Source organism: Carcharhinus amblyrhynchos, chromosome 18 (genome assembly GCF_965287045.1).
Source record: "Carcharhinus amblyrhynchos chromosome 18, sCarAmb.v2.hapA, whole genome shotgun sequence".
Lineage (NCBI taxonomy): Eukaryota > Metazoa > Chordata > Chondrichthyes > Carcharhiniformes > Carcharhinidae > Carcharhinus > Carcharhinus amblyrhynchos.
Genome location: NC_137341.1, coordinates 33,554,842 through 33,567,165, shown reverse-complemented (window position 1 = coordinate 33,567,165; position 12,324 = coordinate 33,554,842). Strand labels below are relative to the sequence as shown.

At 39.4% G+C, this 12,324-nt stretch overlaps 1 long non-coding RNA gene across 1 annotated transcript; it reads right to left on the bottom strand.

Annotated features, from left to right (window-relative positions):
- Window positions 1–1,573: 1,573 nt before the first annotated feature.
- Window positions 1,574–11,649, bottom strand: LOC145354994 (uncharacterized). The gene is made up of 2 exons (XR_013888921.1): window positions 10,663–11,649; window positions 1,574–4,220 (listed from the first exon to the last, which is right to left on the bottom strand). It is a non-coding gene; the product is annotated as an uncharacterized LOC145354994 (long non-coding RNA).
- Between the last annotated feature and the right edge of the window lie 675 nt (window positions 11,650–12,324).

Sequence of the window (12,324 nt, the reverse complement as noted above, 5' to 3'; positions counted from 1 at the left end):
TTTATGGAGCTGTGTCTGGTATAGAGTGTGAGACAGCTGTTTCACTCAGGTTTAAAAAGAAATCACTGAATTTTAAAGAGGGATCTTGGTGTTTTTCTGAATATTTTGGCACCCACACAAAGCCTGTGAATGATATTGTTTAAGAATTTTGGAGACACCACAAAAGTCTGCGATATTCTTCTTATTGGGGGTCTGATTTCACAGGAACTGAACCCTCCCCTCCTGAGGCAAGAGCTGTGTGGAAGAGATGATCCCACTCTGCAGAGTGAGATCTTCTGAATTTGTATGAGGTTTGTGATGTTGGATGTGAAAATTATGAATTGACTATACTTGCCCTTTACACACAGGAAAAGTACTGGGGCCAGTTTCTAGAGCAAAATTTTAACAAACCAGTAAGTTTCTACTGGCTGTGAAATATTAATGAGGCACAGATGCAGGAAATGTTGCCATGGCTCTAAATGCTGCATTAATTATAATCTAGGGGTACACTATATTTCCTTATTACAGAAATCTAGGCGTACAAGTTCATAGTTCCTTGACAGTAGAGGTGAATGCATTCAGCATGCTTGGTTTCTTCAGAACAATGAATACAGGAGTTGGGATGTCTTGAAGTTGTATAAAACATTGGTAAGGCCACAGTTGAAATACTGTATGCAATTATAATCAGCCTATTATAGAAAGGATATTATTAAACTAGAAAGAGTGCAGAAAAGATTTACTAGGATACTGCTGCAACTTGACAGATTGTGTTATGAGGAGAGCCTGAATAGACTGGGACTTTTTCCTCTGGAGCATAAGAGGCTGGGGGGGGGGGGGGGGGGGGAGTGATTTTAGGGGTTTATAAAGTAATGAGGGGCATAGACAAGGTAGATAGTCCATATATTTTCCCAAAGGTTTGGGGGGGGGGGGGGGGGGTGGTCTAAGGGGAGAGATACAAAAGCATCCAGGGGCCAATTTTTTGAGGGTGGTGAGTGCCTGGAACAAGCTGCCAGAGGTAGAGGCACGTACAAATTTTATTTTAAAAAGCATTTAAATTAATTACATGGGTATAAGGGGATTATGGGCCAAATAATTAGGATTAGTTTAGGGATTTTTAAAGTTGGGCTGACAGGCCTGTTTCTATGCTGTAAGCCTGTATGTATGAAAATCAAATCAGTGCTACAATGATTGTTTGAGCAGAAAGTTGCCTTTATTAAATACATTGTGGATGACTGATTTGCTAAACAAGAATCCACTGTTGGTGAGGTTGGAATTGTGTATAAACCCAGTTTGGGGAAGTAAGTTTTCTCTTTAGGACTGGTCAAGCAGGTCATTTCACCATTCCAATAACTTCAGTTGCTCTTACTGATCCCAGCTTTATAATTCCAGAATAAAAGCAAAACACGTGAAAATCTGGAATAAAAACAATTCTGGATGAAGGATCTGGCAATACCTGTGGAGAAAAGTAGAGTTAATGTTTCAAGTCTGTATGACTATCAGAGCTCCCTTCTGAAAAGGCATACAGACTTGAACCATTAACTTTTTCTGCCAGACCTAGAGTTTGTCCCAGCAGTTTGTTTTTATTTATAACTCAAATTCAAATCCTCAAAAGGTGTAGAGTCAGGGTGTGATTGCACTACTTGCACCCAGCCTCTTGGTCTCAATATCTATTGTACTGATGTGATATTGGTCCAACTCTGATTGAATTCATTCTGAATTGCAGACAATGATATGCACCCAAACCCATGTTATCCAAGACAGTTTAGTTCTTTGGTCTGAACTGGATTTGAACCCAGGATGGTAATGCTGGTATCAGCTGGGAATGTAACAGTGATGCAAGGAACAGTGGAGCAGATTATTATTAGACAGGTCAGGTCACAGAATGATCCCAGCTCAATAGTTAATTTATTTTTTGTTGATCTGAATGAAGAGAAGCACAGGACTGCTAAATGGACTTTTAAATGAAAACACAACATTTATTAAACACGATTTACTAAAATGCAAGGCTCCCCCACTCTTAAAAAGGTATGTACAGATTTGTAAGGATAAGTTACAAAACATGCTCAAATGTTATGTAAAGCAAAGGCAAAATGGTGATCAGATACACCACACTGAAACCAAGTAACAGATACCATCCAAAACTATGGTTTTCTCATCAAATCCTCCCTGTGCTTTTCACATTGACTTTCACCCAAGGATTTCCAATCTTCACTCTTCAAGAGAATACCTTAGAATCTTCTCCCCAACTATATTTTCTCTATATCTTCAAGAATCCATCTCCAGGTTTTCAAACTTTTTGGCTTTTCTCTGCCCTGGATTATGACTTGCATTCAAGTGTCCCCACAGTCTCTCAGGTACCCCACCATACTAACTGAACACTGCTGCTGCACAGGTTGTAGAAAGGTGTCAATGTTTAGACCAGCTTAAATGTGTGGCTAATTTTAAATCTGGTTCCTGCAACTGTCTCCTGAATTCAAGCCCTTTTAATTGCATTTTACTTAAGTTCTGTGGGGGAATTGAAGTCAAAAAGGAGAAAAAAATTTGAATAAAGTCTGTCTTGCACCATCCCATGGTTTCTGGAACTTTCTTTCTGGAACTTTCTTTTGGGCATTCTGCTTTATGCAGTTCCCATGACTCCTAGCACTAGGTTACAACCTTGTATTTGATTTACCATAAATCCTCATTACCATACAGGCATCTGAACCAAACTGAAGTTATTAAACCTATCATATAAGAAAGACAAACCCACTTTACCTTATTTCTAATACCCTTAAGTTACTAAAACTGCCTCTTTCCTGGCAATTGTGCAGTGCTTATTGGCTCAGACATGTCTTGATTTTAAAATTCTTTATATCCCTCTGTGGCATTTCCCCTCCCTAACCTTCAATCCTAAAATCCCCAGGTATACCTGATCTCTCTCCCTCCCTCTAACATATTTCCCTCCTTTACAATTTTCCTTAAATTTTCTACATCTCCTGGTCATCTGTCCTAAATCTGTGGCTGGGTGTCAGGTTTTATTTGATAAAATTGTGAGCAAGTTGATGATACTGTTACATAAATATTGACAACATCTGTCCTTGCTTGTTCTAAACTCCATCCTATCCCTACTATGGATCTGTGGTTTTGTTTTAGTGGGAGGTTTTTTTGTGGGGTTGGCTGCTTTTGCTGCAAGTCTGGTTTGAGTCACTTGTGTTAATTTCTTTGTGCAAATACCATCAGTAGTAATTGGTCCAGTTTTAGTTAAAAATCACATTCTATTCCAGTGCACTCAGATCAATGAATGACAGAAATCAAGGTCAGTATTAGTACCAGCCCTGGGGCATATAGGCCACTGCCTCCTGTGGTACACAACAAGGGGAGAGACTCTAATCTGTATCCCTCTCATGGCTGTAGGCCCATATAACTGGAGTAGGCCATTCATCCCCTTGAGCCTGTTCCAATAAGATCATAGCCAATCATTTTAGTAACCTTAATTCTACATCCTGTTTACCCCCCCACCCCTTACCTGTCACTCTTGCTTACCAAGTATCTCAGACATCCTTCCACAGCCTTTCTAGAAGAGTTCCAAACACTGATGACCCTCAGAATTTTGTTGCATTTTAGTTTTAAATGGCTGATCCCTTATTTTCTAGATTTTTCCCTCAAGTGGAAACATTCTCTCCATATTCACCCTGTCAAGAAATGTTTTAATTGAGTAACTCTAAAAGCCAGAGGTTACAAACCTGGCCTATCCAATCTTTCCTAATAAAAAGGACTTCCAACTGAAGTAATCTTCTGAGCTGCTTCTAATGGGCAGCTCAGTGACAGTAGTTAGCACAGCTGCATCACACCACTAGGGACCTGGGTACAATTCCCAGCTTGGAGAACGTGCTGATTCCTGCACAGAATGCCCCATGCCTGTTGCATTGCTCTGGGTACCCAAACAGACTGTGGCAACAAGGGGATTTTCACAACAATTTCATTGCAGTGTCAATGTAAGCCTGCTTGTGACAATAAATAAACTTAACTCATTAATCTTCCTTAAATAGGGTGACCAAAACTTCAAATATTGGTTTACCATTGTCTTGTATAACTGAAGCATAATTTTTTTTGAATATTCAATTCTCTTTATAGCTGAATTACTTGTACCTGTATACCAGCCTTTTGTGATTCATGCACTCACACCTGGATCCCTCTGCACCTCCATGCTCTGCAATTTCATGTCATTTAATAGACTTTATTCTTCCTGCTGTGGAGGGGGACTGTGAGTCAGTGGAAACAAGCATATTAAAACAATTAGCCATTCATACTGATGGTATTTGTAATCTATATTTTGATTTAACTTTTAAAGTTGACTGGGAGGGTAAATTAGAGAAACAGGTGATCTTCTCAGAAGGAAGAAGTGATGGCAGTGGAAGTTGAGAAAAATGACAATGCCACTGGGTTTTAGGGATGTCCCTCACCTTCCCTCTCCCAGCTCTAAGATATGAACTGGCTGCACACTGCAGTGATTCCTGGGCTATTAACACCTTAGACATAAGGACACTCTTGGCTGTAGATGGATTGAGTCACCTCTTCCTAATTGAAGTGTCCCATAATTTCTGATCACTGGCTAACTAGAGGCTGAGTCTGCATCCTTTAGCAAATAGGGCCAGGATTGTGCAATGGTATCAACCATGGCCCACTCAGTAACATTGTTTTTTAAGTTGTGTTCAAGCTCCATTCCCTAATCTGACTTCAGTATGGCTCTGAACAGGTCCTGTACTGCAGGAGGTGCAGTCTCAGGGAGGTGTGGTCTTTCAGATGTGATATTGCACCAAGACACTTTTTGCCTTCATAAGAGCACAATGCCACCATTTCAAGAGCAAATAAATTCAACTCAGTTCCTAGCCAATATTTCATCCTCAATGACTGTCACAAACAGATTGTCTGGTCATAATCACAATTCTATTTGTAGCACACAAATCAGCTCTTTTGCTACAATAACTGCATTTCAAAGTAATTAAAAGACTATGAAGTATTTGGGATTTTGTTGCAGGGTTGTCTGCTTCATTGACTAGTTCCAAGCTGTAGCAATCATGATATTCCTGATTGCCCCAGTCAACTGGGCAGTCCTATCAGCATTAGAGTGGGAGAAACCACTTAAAATCCAGGACTTCACTGACTTCTGTATTTTGCATTCATAGCTTGGTCTGAATTGTGTATAAACAGCCTCTGATTCTGGCTGTCCCTGCATGATTCAGTGGCTCCCTGATGTATAGGGCAATATAATTCAGCTCAAATGGTATCATTTACTATATATTCATAAGTACAGGCTACTCCTCTGCTTAAAAGGTAGTTATACCAATAAAAAAATCAGAACATGCATTTATAGGACATCCTACTTTTACAGCTAATCAAATACAATGTTGTAGGAAACATGGCAGCCATTTAGCCTAGATTACATTTTACTCCTGAGACTTCAATCTTTGGAGTCCAAGGGAAGAGATAACCACAGTTTCAGAGCCCAACCAAAAAAAACCAATTCCCTAACTACTTCTGAGACACAGGATTGTAGGGTAGATGCAGAAAGAGTAAGTTTCACTTGTATTACTCCCTCCTACATTAGAGCATTCTGCATTTTTGCTGGGTTGTGTTTAATTGTTGGAATGTGGGTGTTGTGAGCAATGCTGGTATTTATTACCCTTGTTTCCCTGAAAGGTGATAAGCTAGGCAGCCACTTTTTTTAAAAAAGTTTAGTCATTTGCACTGCAGAATAGTTAGTGAAAATCCCCTACACTCCACATTCCAGCACTTGTTTGAGTTACTGCAATTAACTAGCACATCTTGGGACTGAGGAAAACCAGCACACCTGGAGGAAACCCACATATGCAAACTCCAAGCCAGACAGTGAACCAAGCTGGGAACTGAAGCTGGGTCCTTGGAGCTGTGAGGCAGCAGTGCTAATTATTGTGGCACTGTCCTGTTTATTTGCTTGTTAAGACTCAAGCATGTTGATGTGGGGCAGCAGTGCCACATAGGCCCAGACCAAGTAACACCTGTGTGATATCATCTTGACTTGAAACAGTTTTGTTCTTTCTGCAAGGGCTGTCAGATGTGCTGAGATTTTCCTCCATTTGCTTTGTTTCAGATTCCAGCACCTGTACTAATTTGAATTGCTGCAATATAATGAGGGGTGCTCATCACCACCTTCTCTATTGTAATTAGGGACAGGCAATAGCAACTGGACTAGCCTGCAACCTCACACCCCATGAAAGAATAAATTTAAAAATGAAATTCTCAAACTGGCCTGGTAGGGTGAATTCAAGTTTATGGATTATTGGTCCATTAACAACCACCACACTACAGTACTTGATCAGTAGCATGCCTCATTAAAGGCAGCAAGTGAATGGTGACATCTCAAAATAGCCACCAAGTAGTACACAGTAAAAAGTCTGACAACATCAGGTTTAAGTCAACTGATTTATTTGATAGTAACTCAAGCTTTTGAGGTTAAGCTCTTCTTCAGGTGAATGGAGTTCTGAAGGAGCTTAACCTTGAAAGCTTGAGTTTACTATCAACTAAATCAGTTGGACTTAAACTTTGTGTTGTCAGACTTTTTAAACTGTTTACCCCAGTCCAATGCTGGCATATCCACAGCAAGTAGTACCACAGTAGTGTGGAAACCATAACACTACCCAATCCCCTCGTCAGCCTTCTCCCAGGCAACAGCAAAAAGACTAATGAATCACAGGCTGCAATTCAATTCTGCATTGCCAGTGCCACAAAATGGCTAGGCCAGAAACAGCAACATTGCAGCAGACTGGAGCCAGGATACTGAGAAAAAGATAGACTGGAAGAGGAAAGATTAATAGCCTTTTGGTTGATGATTGTAAATGCTCCCAGAGGTAGCACTGCTACCTCAGTGCCAGGTTCAATTCCAGGCTTGGGGTCACTATGGAGTTTGTATGTTCTGCCTGTGTGGGACTTTCCTGTAGGTGCTGATTTCCTCCCACAGTCCAAAGGTATGTTGGTTAGGTGGATTGGTTATGCTAAATTCTCCCTCCATATACCTGAACAAGCACCAAAGTGGTGACTAGGGGACTTCACAGTAAATTCATTGCAGTGTTAATGTAAGCCTATTTGTGACTAAAAAAGGTGTTCAGGATCTCAGCAGAACACATTTAAGCAATTAGACACCAAGTAAGGAAACAAGATCAACTCCAGCTTGCTGCCTGTGTCAGGTGCCTTAAGAAAAACATCAAGGGGTCATATTCCTGGGGCACCAGATCTATTTCTGGAATAAAAGGTTAAAATATGTATGGAATTGTCTTCCTTTGAACTAAAATTGAGCATGGTCTTGAGATTTACAGGGAGGATTTAAACTAATGCAGAGCAGGCATCAAACTTGAAGGTGAACAGAATTAAACTGTTGGGACAGAAACAGAAGGCTTATCTGAAATTAATGATCAAAGGAGACTTAAACCCTGCAATTAAAAATATTATTCTGGGTTATAATCTCATTTAAAATCAATTAAGATTTGAGCTATAGCTAAACACTGTATACCTGACTTATTGACAACTTACTGTTTCTATTTTAGGGAACATAGGAAGAGGGTGGGATAGTGTTGAATTATTTCACAACACGACTCGATTAGCCAAGGAAAATTACACCAAGTGAATTCGTATTTTTTGACAGCCTGTCAAACTGAAAAAATAAACCATTTAAAAATATTTAAATGTTCTGATCTTTAAGAAACATCTGCTTATCAGTTTGCATTCCCTAGCCAAATTTTACCTCAAATAACTAAATGGAGTGACTCACTCCCAACTATTAGAGTTTAATATTTACCCAAACTCACCAACTTTAACTGTGGTTCTACCTGGCAATCTTGGCACTGCTCAGTATTGTTGTACACACACTCCACTAGGGCAAGACTGTTCACTCTACATAAGAATGTGGTTGCCACATCTACAGTTTCTCAGCTCACATCAAGTTTGCTCCCAAAGTCTTGTTCACTTATCCATTGAGGATGCTGATTAACTTCTGAACATGGACAGAACCACCAAACCAGCAGGCCACTCTTGAAATTCACTATTGAAGGAGAAGCAATTCTTTTGTTGGGGAGAAGCAAATGAGTTACTGTTTCTTCTGGAAGTTGACGAGCAATTCACTGCTTGGCTGTCATTCATCAACTGTATAAAAAGATTGTTATTGTATCAACTAAAAATACATTGTTTGAATTGAGCCATTTATTTTTCTCTATCCTCACCCTAACCATGGAGTCCTGAGACCACTTCCCCTGGCTAGTGTGTAAGCATGCTGAGGTTGTGTAGAGACAATGGCTTGCATTTTTATAACAGATCCAAGTTAGGAAAATTGTCCCAGCATGCTTCATGCAGGATTAAGAAAAGATTCCAAGCCAAAGGAGGAGATATTAGGATAGGCGATCAAAAGTTTGATTAAACAGGCAAATGTTGAGAGGGTGGAGGGGTTTAGAGTGCAAAAACATGGGTAACAGTTTTAATCACAGTATTGTGGTTGTGTTACTGGATGAATGGCCAGATATCCAGACTAATGATTCAGGCACATGAATCCTGATCTTCTCTATACTTTGGAGAGAGAGAGGTTACTTACAAGCTCATTTTATTTAAGACTAAGTTTCTTTGAGCTCACAATTCAAATGTAAAAAACAAAAAGGGAAATGTGTATTGAACAGAACAGGAACAAGATGGGGAAGGACTAAACATCAAGTAACTTTGTCCAGGTAGGGCAAAGACAAACCAGGAATATTAGTTCATTTCTAAACCAATCCCTAGCAAAACATTTAAAAAGGATGAAAATATTTTAATGTTCTGGAGTTCAATTAATTTGGGGATTAAAGTGTTAATTGAATTAAACACCTCTATTTATCCTTTTCCCCCCCAGATGTGAAGGGCGTTTGACTCTGCATTTAAAAAGAGTTAAATAACTGGATGAGATGCACCCAAGAGGAAATTGGAGGCATTAGCCATGTTTTTTTCAGTCCTCTTTAACTCAGGGATAGGAGCAGAGGACTGGACGATTACAAATGTTGCACACTTGCTCGAACAAGGTGTAAAGTGCTAAGCCCAGGCTTCTGGTTGAGGAGTTTAGAAACAGATGCTTGGATAAATGCAGATTAATTAAGGAAAGCTGGCATAAAATTGAAGGGCAATGTTTGTGTTTGACTAACTTGTTTTTTGATGAGGTCAGAGCAGCATGCTCTTATGCTGTGTACATGGTACTTCAAAAAGGCAATGCCACACAGACTTGAACAAGTTAATCATGAATTAAAGGAACAGTAGCAAAACAGACAACATTGGCTGAGTGATAGGAAACAGTAGTAATGAACATGTGTTTTTTCTGGACTGAGGAAGTTTAAGGAATTCCCAGAGTTAGAATTGGACCCATCCTTCCTGATACTTGGTGTTTTTATCTGCCTGCATTTTTTTTTAAATATATAAACTGCTCTCCTCTTCACTTATTTCATACTCCTCTGGGGCACCTAGGAATGCCTTAGTAGAGGCTACAAGCAAGGCTTTCTAAAAGAAATCTGAAAATGAATATGTTGTTGAACTTGAGGTGAATTACTCCTACAGAGAACCACCACAGGCGTGGGCCAAATGGCCTTGTATCATACTACAGAATGGTTATCATTCAAATAATCAAGTTAATACTGCACCTGGAAGCAAGTTTAATCACAGTCAGTTTATAAAAACACTGAACCCAGAGTTCAAGTTGGTTATCACTACATGATCAGGAGTAGGCCATCTGGCCCCTCGAGCCTGCTCTGCCGTTCAATAAAGGTAATGGCTTATCTTTTCATTGACTCTGCTCACCATAACCTTTAATTCCTCACTGTTCAAAGATTTATCTATCCTTACCCTAAAAACATTTGGAGGTAGCCTCAACTACTTCACTGGGCAGGGAATTCCACAGATTCACAACTCTGCATGAAATTCCTCAACTTAATCCTAAATCTGCTCCACCTTATTTTAAAGACTATGCCCCCTAGTTCTAGTTTCAACCAGTGGGAAACAACTTCTTTGCTTCCATCTTATCTATTCCTTTCATAATCTTATGTTTCTACAATTAAGTCTGTGTTTACATTTAGAAATATCTTCTAACTTTGTGAATTATGGTTCCCCATCAAATGCTGCAGTGAAGGTTAGACATTCCACACCTGGAATAAAAGCAACGTTAATGCTGTAAACCTTGACACCTGCAACTGACTGCATTCATAGCTGAACTTGCAAAATAATAGATCCTGTATAAATTCAACTTGGGTAACACTCACTTGCCTCGTCATTTTAAAATGTCCAATTACACCAGCTGCTAGGCAGATGTTCTTTGTAGCAGGCACCTTAGGGCACTTAATGGACATTTCTGGCTAATGTTATAACTTAGTCTCACTCCAACCACCAAGGCATTCCTGAAACTCAATTCAAAATCAGACGTGAAACTTCTTGCTCAAAAAGGAAAACATTGGCATAATTTTCAGTCCCAAACAGTATATTCTCATTAACCATAGGTCAAAGTTATATGAAGGGAGCTGACATGATGTGCATGCAACAAATGTGCAATGATACAAAACCACCAAATTAGAGAAATCAGACCCAAACTGGGCAGCTTAAGGACTTACTGCATTAGGAGTGCAATTTCTACCCCACCACCACTAAATTATGGATTGCTAGATTTCTTACCTGCAATTTAATGGGAACTTTGTATAGAATTGCTCCATTATAACCAAACATATTATTCCTTAGACCCATGGGTCTCATGCCAATAAATACAAGTCCAATCCGATTTTGGCTAACTGATTGAATCCCCTCATTTCCCTCCAGTGCAGGATCAGTTAATGATTGACTCAAGAATCTGACAATCCCAAAATTTAATGTCTTGCAGAAAAAGCTGGATAAAGAAAACAAAAGTTATTCTTAATACATTACAGGTCAATATAGCACTGAGTTGCCTTAGGCACACAAATCTTGCAATGGCAGAGATTCAAATATACTACACAAGCAGGTTAGTGCAATTAGGCATAATCCCACAGGTCTTCCACACTATTGTTGACACCTTATTTAGTTAATCCAACAGCTAATTAGGCTAAAAGTGGGCCAAGTGGCTTGCAATATTCCTGGGTTCCATTGCTGATAGTAAAAGTGACTGATAGATTGTTGTACAATTAAAATGTATGCTTGGATAAGACTGAAAATAAACAGCCAAAAGATTCATTTGCATCTATGAGTCAAATTCTACATGCATCTCATTTTACTAGGGGAAGGAGATGGAGAAATTAGTCTGGCCTAAGGCAGAGGAAGTGTACTTACCTGGTTTTGTCAAAGATCGTTGAAGTTTATGTCCTGCAGTTAAAGGCAACATCCTCAATCCAAGTGATCAGAATGGGCACTTCAAAAGTAATCTCAAAAGAATGGTTGCAGGTTCTAGCTTAGTAATGTGAGAGGGGGAAGTTAAGCTAAGCAGGGACCAGAAAAATTAGCACATCGACCACAGAACTCAGTGCAGACTGGCTGTATGAAATAGACCATGCAGACAAAAGAGGATGTTTCACTATACAGGACACAGCAGAAAGTCCTTGCTAATAGTACCAAAACTGTAAAAAGACATTACCTGACCATTATCTGAATGGACATTCCATCCACCTACCCCTAAAGATTGAAATTACCAATGGAATGTGATTAAATATTGTCTTGGGCCTTTTTGTATAGCATAAATAATTTACTGGTATGACTAGATATCTTTACTAAAAAGTTTAAGTAATGCCTTATAAAAAGGCTGACTGTACACAACTGAGCAGAGTAGACTGAAGCAACCTTAATTCTCTAGTTATCAATAAGGAGGGAATAAAGCATCGATCACTTGCAAACAGTGTCCAAATACCTTTTGAGCACAAACAGCAGAGCTGGATTCAGAAGTGACATTCTTTACAAAGTGTTTTGCAAGGGTGTTTGGCAAAGATGCTAAGAACAAGATTAGGCCATTCAAGCCTTTGTATGTGTTCTTCCATTCAGAATCATTAAGGCAGACTCTTCAACTCCAGATCCTTTAACCAACAAATCTATTGCTCATAATCTCCAGAGTCTCAACCAGCACTCAGCATCAGCCAAGGCTGGTGCAAGTAGTTTTAAATGTGAAATGTTTTGATTTCATGCATCATTACAACTTTGATAGCTGGTGCCACTAAATCCCAATCTGCTGTTGTGCAGTCAAAGCCATAGGGAAAGTCAGCTGAAATGCAACACTATTCACATCTAAAGTTAGTTGGCAAGGCTGGCATTATTTTGACTATTCTTTGTTGCTTTATACAAAGTCAAAAGAAAAAGCCAAGCAAAACCAAAAAGTGA